This window comes from Elephas maximus, chromosome 6 (genome assembly GCF_024166365.1).
Source record: "Elephas maximus indicus isolate mEleMax1 chromosome 6, mEleMax1 primary haplotype, whole genome shotgun sequence".
NCBI lineage: Eukaryota > Metazoa > Chordata > Mammalia > Proboscidea > Elephantidae > Elephas > Elephas maximus.
In genome coordinates, this window is record NC_064824.1 from 48,482,290 (window position 1) to 48,490,332 (window position 8,043).

Here is an 8,043-nt window from a genome sequence, read left to right on the forward strand (position 1 = left end):
ATCAAATACTTGGAAACTGAACAATACCCCGCTGAAAAAAAGACTGGGTTAGAGAAGACATTAAGGAGGGAATAAAGAAATTCATAGAATGCAACGAGAATGAAAACACTTCCTATCAAAACCTCTGGGACACAGCAAAAGCAGTGCTCAGAGGTCAATTTATATTGATAAATGCACACATACATAAAGAAGAAAGAGCCAGAATCAGAGAACTGTCCCTACAACTTGAACAAATAGAAAGTGAGCAACAAAAGAATCCATCAGGCACCAGAAGAAAACAAATAATAAAAATTAGAGCTGAACTAAATGAAATAGAGAACAGAAAAACAATTGAAAGAATTAACAAAGTCAAAAGCTGGTTCTTTTGAAAAAATTAACAAAATTGATAAACCATTGGCCAGACTGACTAAAGAAATACAGGAAAGGAAACATATAACCTGAATAAGAGACAAGATGGGCCATATCACAACAGACCCAACTGAAATTAAAAGAATCAAATCAGATTATTACAAAAAAATTGTACTCTAACAAATTTGCAAACCCAGAAGAAACAGATGAATTCCTAGAAAAACACTACCTACCTAAATTAACACAAACAGAAGTAGAACAACTAAATAGACCCATAACAAAAAAAGAGATTGAAAAGGTAATCCAAAAACTCCCAACAAAAAAAAGCCCTGGCCTGGATGGCTTTACTGCAGAGTTCTATCAAACTTTCAGAGAAGAGTTAACACCACTACTACTAAAGCTATTTCAAAGCATAGAAAATGATGGACTACTACCTAACTCATTCTATGAAGCCACCATATCCCTGATACCAAAACCAGGTAAAGACATCACAAAAAAAGAAAATTACAGACCTATATCCCTCATGACCATATGTGCAAAACTCCTCGACAAAATTCTACCCAACAGAATTCAACAACATATCAAAAAAATAATCCACCACGACCAAGTGGGATTTATACCAGGTATGCAAGGTTTCTTTAATATTAGAAAAACCATTAATGTAATCCACCATATAAATAAAACAAAAGACAAAAACCACATGATCTTATCAATTGATGCAGAAAAGGCATTTGACAAAGTCCAACACCCATTCATGATAAAAACTCTCAGCAAAATAGGAATTGAAGGAAAATTCCTCAGCATAATAAAGGGCATCTATACAAAGCCAACAGCCAACATCATTCTAAATGGAGAGAACCTGAAAGCATTTCCCTTGAGAACGGGAACCAGACAAGGATGCCCTTTATCGTCGCTCTTATTCAACATTGTGCTAGAGGTCCTAGTCAGAGCAATCAGGCTAGAGAAAGAAATAAAGCGCATCCAGATTGGCAAGGAAGAAGTAAAATTATCTCTATTTGCAGATGACATGATCTTATACACAGAAAACCCTAAGGAATCCTCCAGAAAACTACTGAAACTAATAGAAGAGTTTGGCAGAGTCTCAGGTTATAAGATAAACCTACAAAAATCACTTGGATTCCTCTACACCAAGAAGAAGAACATCGAAGAGGAAATCACCAAATCAACACCATTCACAGTAGTCCCCAAGAAGATAAAATACTTAGGAATAAATCTTACCAAAGATGTAAAAGACCTATACAAAGAAAACTACAAAGTACTAGTGCAAGACACTGAAAAGGACCTACATAAGTGGAAAAACATACCTTGCTCATGGATAGGAAGACTTAACATAGTAAAAATGTCGATTCTGCCAAAAGCCATCTATACATACCATGCACTTCTGATCCAAATTCCAATGACATTTTTTAATGTGATGGAGAAACAAATCACCAACTTCATATGGAAGGGAAAGAAGCCCCAGATAAGCATTACTGAAAAAGAAAAAGAAAGTGGGAGGCCTCACTCTACCTGATTTTAGAACATATTATACAGCCACAGTAGTCAAAACAGCCTGGTACTGGTACAACAACAGGCACATAGACCAATGGAACAGAATTGAGAACCCAGATATAAATCCATCCACATATGAGCAGCTGATATTTGACAAAGGCCCAGTGTCAGTTAACTGGGGAAAAGATAGTCTTTTTAACAAATGGTGCTGGCATAACTGGATATCCATTTGCAAAAAAAAATGAAACAGGGCCCATACCTCACACCATGCACAAAGACTAACTCCAAGTGGATCAAAGACCTAAACATAAAGACTAAAATGATAAAGATCATGGAAGAAAAAATAGGGACAACGTTAGGAGCCCTAATACAAGGCATAAACAGAATACAGAACATTACTGAGAATGACGAAGAGAAACCAGATAACTGGGAGTTCCTAAAAATCAAACACCTATGCTCATCTAAAGACTTCACCAAAAGAGTAAAAAGACCACCTACAGATTGGGAAAAAATTTTCAGCTATGACATCTCTGACCAGCGCCTGATCTCTAAAATCTATATGATTCTGTGAAAACTCAACCACAGAAAGACAAACAACCCAATCAAAAAGTGGGGAAAGGATATGAACATGCACTTCACTAAAGAAGATATTCAGGTGGCTAACAGACACATGAGAAAATGCTCTCGATCATTAGCCATAAGAAAAATGCAAATTAAAAGTACGATGAGATTCCATCTCACTCCAACAAGGCTGGCATTAATCCAAAACACACAAAATAATAAATGTTGGAGGGGCTGTGGGGAGACTGGAGCTCTTACACACTGCTGGTGGGAATGTAAAATGGTACAACCACTTTGGAAATCTATCTGGCATTTTCTTAAAAAGTTAGAAATAGAACTACCATACAACCCAGAAATCCCATTCCTCGGAATATACCCTAGAGAAATAAGAGCCTTTACACGAACAGATATATGCACACCCATATTTATTGCAGCTCTCTTTACAATAGCAAAAAGCTGGAAGCAACCAAGGTGTCCATCAACGGATGAACGGTTAAATAAATTGTGGTATATTCACACAATGGAATACGATGCATCGATAAAGAACAGTGAGGAATCTGTGAAACATTTCATAACATGGAGGAACCTGGAAGGCATTATGCTGAGTGAAATTTGTCAGAGGCAAAAGGACAAACACTGTATAAGTCCACTATTATAAGTTCTTGAGAAATAGTATAAACTGAGAAGAACACATACTTTTGTGGTTATGAGGGGGAGAGGGATGGAGGGTGGGAGAGGGTTATTTACTGATTAGTTAGTAGATAAGAACTACTTTAGGTGAAGGGAAGGACAATACTCAATACATGGAAGGTCAGCTCAACTGGACTGGACCAAAAGCAAAGAAGCTTCTGGGATAAACTGAATGCTTCAAAGGTCAGTGGAGCAAGGGCGGGGTTTTGGGGACTATGGCTTAAGGGCACTTCTAAGTCAATTGGCAAAATAATTCTATTATGAAAACATTCTACATCCCACTTTGAGAGCCCGAGACAGAAAGGGCCACATGAACTAGAGACTTACATCATTCTGAGACCAGAAGAACTGGATGGTGCCCGGCCACAACTGATGACTGCCCTGACAGGGAATACAACAGAGAACTCCTGAGGCAGCAGGAGAACAGTGGGATGCAGACCCCAAATTCTCATAAAAAGACCAGACCTAATGGTCTGACTGAGACTAGAAGAATCCCGGCGGTCATGGTCTCCAAACCCTCTGTTGGCCCAGGACAGGAGCCATTCCCAAAGACTATTCATCAGACATGGAAGGGACTGGACAATGGGTTGGAGAGAGATGCTGATGAAGAGTGAGCTACTTGTATCAGGTGGACACTTGAGACTGTATTGGCATCTCCTGTCTGGAGGGGAGATAGGAGGGTAGAGAGGGTTAGAAACTGGCAAAACGGTCATGAAAGGAGAGACTGGAAGAAGGGAGCGGGCTGACTCATTAGGGGGAGAGTAAATGGGAGTATGTAGTAAGGTGTATATAAGCTTATACGTGACAGACTGACTTGATTTGTAAACTTTCACTTAAAGCACACTAAAAATTATTTTTAAAAATAAATAAATAAAGGGTCTGAGACAGAGCTGGAGAAAAATGTAGAAGAAAATTCTAACTCAAAAAGAAAGACCAGGCTTGCTGGCCTGACAGAGACTGGAGAAGCCCTGAGAGTATGGCCCCCAGACACTCTTTCACCTCAGTAATGAAGTCACTCCTGAGGTTCACCCTTCAGCCAAAGAGTGGACAGGCCCATAAAACAAAATGAGACTAAAAGGGCATACAAGCCCTGGGGCAAGTGCTAGGAGGCAGGAGGGGACAGGAAAGCTGGCAATAGGGAACCGAAGGTTGAGAATGGAAAGTGTTGACAAGTCATAAGGTCGTTAACCAATATCGTAAAACAATATGTGTATTAACTGTTTAATGAGAAACTAGCTTGTTCTGTAAACCTTCATCTAAAGTACAATAAAAAAAAGAAAGAAAAAAAAAAAAGATTGCCACCCCAGCTCTCTTTCAGTTATTTGCATGGAATATTTTTTTTCCATCTTTCACTTTCAACCTATTTGTGTCCTTGGGTTTAAGGTGTGTCTCTTGTAAACAGCATATAGTTTGATCGTTTTTTTAATCCATTCTGCCACTCTCTGACTTTTGATTGGAGCATTTAGTCCATTTACATGCATCCTAATTCTGATTTCTCTGACTTACTTCTGTCTTTTTTTGTGTGTGTGTGTCTTACACCTTCTTTGTCTTTGTCCTTTAGTACTGCTTGCTTTCGTGTTTTGTTGGTTTATTGTACTGAGCCTTTTTGATTCCCTTCTATCCTTTTGTGTATTTTTATATACATTCTTTTAGTGGTTACCTTGAATATTACATTTAAGAGCTTGTACTTATAACGTTCTAGGGTAAGTTGGTACCAACTAAACTTTAGTAAAAAAAAAAAAAAAAATGAAATTCTATATCTATACCATTTCTCTCCCCCCCTTTTGTTGTTGTTACCACTAATTATGTCTTTGTATTTTATGTTCCTTGTAACATAATTTTATCCTTGCCTTTTATATATTTATTGAAAACATGAAGGACAAAACATTTAGAATTATCAGGGATGCATACCTTTCCTTTATTAGGGATCTTTCTCTTTATGTTGAATTACTTTCTAATGTCTTTTCCTTTCCACCTGCAGAGCTCCTATTTGTATTTTTTATAGGTCCAGTCTGGTGGATATGAACTCTCTCAGCTTCTGTTTGTCTGGGGATGTTTTAATCTCACCCTTGTTCTTGAAGGATAGTTTCACTGGGTATAGAATTCTTGGTTGACAGGTTGTTTGTTTGTTTGTTTTTGTTTTTTTTCTTTCAGCACTTTAAATATATCATTCCACTACCTTCTGGCCTCTAATGTTTCTTAGGAGAAATTGGCACTTAATCGCATTGGGAATCATTTGTATGTGACTGTTTGCTTCTCTCTCACTACTTTCCAGATTCTCTCTTTATGTTTAATTTTTGAGAGCTTAACTATGATGTGTCTTAGTGTAGATCTCTTTGGGTTTATCATGATTGGGCTTCTTTGAGCTCCTCGAGTTTGTAGATTCAGGTCCTTTGTTGGATTGGGGGAATTTTCTGCCATTATTTCTTCAAATATTCTTTCTGTCCCTTTCTCTCTCTCATCTCTTTATGGAATTCCCATGATGTGTATATTAGATCTCTTGTCTCATAATTCCATTAAACTGTGCTCAGCTTTCCTGAACCTTCATTCTTTTTGCTCTTCAGCATCTGCAATTTTAACTGTCTTATCCTCTAATTTGCTGGTTCTTTCTTCTGCCTGATTAAATCTGCTAGTAAATCCTTCCATTATGTTTCTCATTTCTATTACTGTCCCTTTCAGTTGCAATATCTCTCTTTTTTTTTTTTTAGATCCTCACTTTGCTCTTGCATTATTTCTTTTAGCTGTCTACTTTTTCCTTTCATTCTTTAATTTTGTTTCATGTTGTTGTATTATAGTCTTCCATTTTTTTTATTATCTGGTCATTCCTAGATGCACCTTTGCTCCCTTATAATGCTGATTTGAATGGGCCATTGTTTCCCTGTTCTTTGTGTGTCCTGTGATTTTTTTGTTGGGGCATTGGAATTTTCAAGAGTGTTAACTTTCTCAGTTTTCCCCAATATTTGACGTTTTTGCCCACACTAATTTCTGCAAGAAACTCTTAGGTGGGCAGAGCCTTCAACCTTTGCTTACCATTTCCACTCCCTCTCTGTGACAGTTCCTTCTCCATCTCTGGTTTAATTGGGATTTGAAAATTCCAGATCTCATTTTTCAACTTTCAGTGTCTCCCAATCACACCAAAGAACACACTGGTCTGTCTGTCCACCAGCTGGTATTGCCACTCAGATTAGATATTGTGTACTAATAAATCTGTCGACCAGAGGGCACAGTCCCCTCTTTCAGGTTATTACTCCTTTCTCTTCTGTTTCTGCAACCACATCTTTAGTTGGAAAACCCAAACCCAGTTAGCCCCTTTTGGGGCTAAGTGTTGCCCTCAAGTTTTGTCCGAGGTTTCCTTCCCTGCTCTGTGAGTGCTGCTTATATGTGAACTGGCATTCAGGGGAAGCAAAGGTAGACTTTCCTCTATTTCCGGGGGGTGAGGAGGGGTTGGCACTCCCCAGAAGGACCTCCAAGAGATCTGTCTTGTAGGTTTCAGAGTCCCAGTGGCCCTGTAGTGGTTGAAGGAGCAGTTTCCACTTAGGTGACCCACCTCTTGACTCCACCATAAGGAACCTTCTGTAGCAGTTTGTACCAGTCCAGCAGCTGACAGTTATCTCTTGAGGGAGGAGTCGTCACACTCTGAATGGATCCTCAGGGAGGTCTGTTTTGTTGCTGCCAGAACCTATCCATAGTATGTTGGCTCTGGAATGTAGCCTCCACTCAAGATGCCTGCTTCCAAGCAACAGCAGCCTTAGTCAGCAGTCCTTAGCACTGACCAGGAGAGGAAGCAGAAAGACACAAGCTGATCTACACAGGGAGGTCTATCCTAGTGGTTTCAGAGGCCTGAGCAATGGGATGCCCAGAGAAGCAGGTAGAGTACTGACTATGGGAGCAGACTCCTCTCCAGGGGCCTTCAGTAGCCATTCACTGCAGGCTTGTAGGTTACAGTGTCTGGGTGGGGAGGGGTTGTCACTCTCTGAATGAACCCCCAGAAAGGTCTGTCTTATTGCTCTCAGGTCCCTCCTGTAGTATGTCTGCTGTGGCTGAAGCCTCCACTCAGGATGCCTTCTTCCTAGCATGCAGCAGCCTCAGTCAGGGCCAACTGGAAGTGGGGACAGACTAACCCAAATTGACCCCCAGAGAGGTTTGTCCTGTTGGTTTCAGAGGCCTGAGCTATGGGGTACACAGAGAGTCAGGTAGAGTACTGACTGTGAGAGCAGGCTCCACTGCAGGGGACCTTCCGTAGCAATTCACAGGAGGCTTAAGCCAACAGACTCTGGGTGTGGGAGGTGCTGGCACACTCCAAACGGACCCCAGGGAGGTCTGTCTTGTTGATTTTAGAGCAGAAGCTTGGAGTCCTGTCTCTTTGTCCAGGCAAGGGTGTGGTGAGCAGAAAAACAGACTCTTTCTGGGACCACTTCTCCAGTTCACGGTAGCCAGCTGACTGAGGGGTGGGGCAAGGATGGTGGGAGAAGAAGTTTTCCTACTGTGTGCAACTCATTATTGATTTGTTGATTTTTCCCTTTCTGCAGTTCCCCATTGCTTTCCTCTGCTTCCTGATTCAGAGTCCCTCAAAGCTGAGTGCCATTTCCTTACTGTATTTGTGGGGAAGGGTAGGAATGATGGCGTGTTTACACTGCACTCTTCCCAGAATGTCCCACCGTTTATATTTATATTAAAACACAAGAAGTAAGGGCTTCCGTTAAAACACGGCTAAATGAAACACGTGCTTGCTTTCATTGTCACCCAAAAACCTCTCTGAAATTATGGAAAAGACTTTTTTTAACTAAAAAACTCATAAACACAAAGAAAATGTGAGAGGAGATAATAGCAGCCAATTGATTTTAATAAAATGAACTTATGAAGCTGAAACTAAATGTTTGCATTGGGGGTGGGGATGGGAGGTGCCAGGAAACGTAGTGATTAGGACTCTGC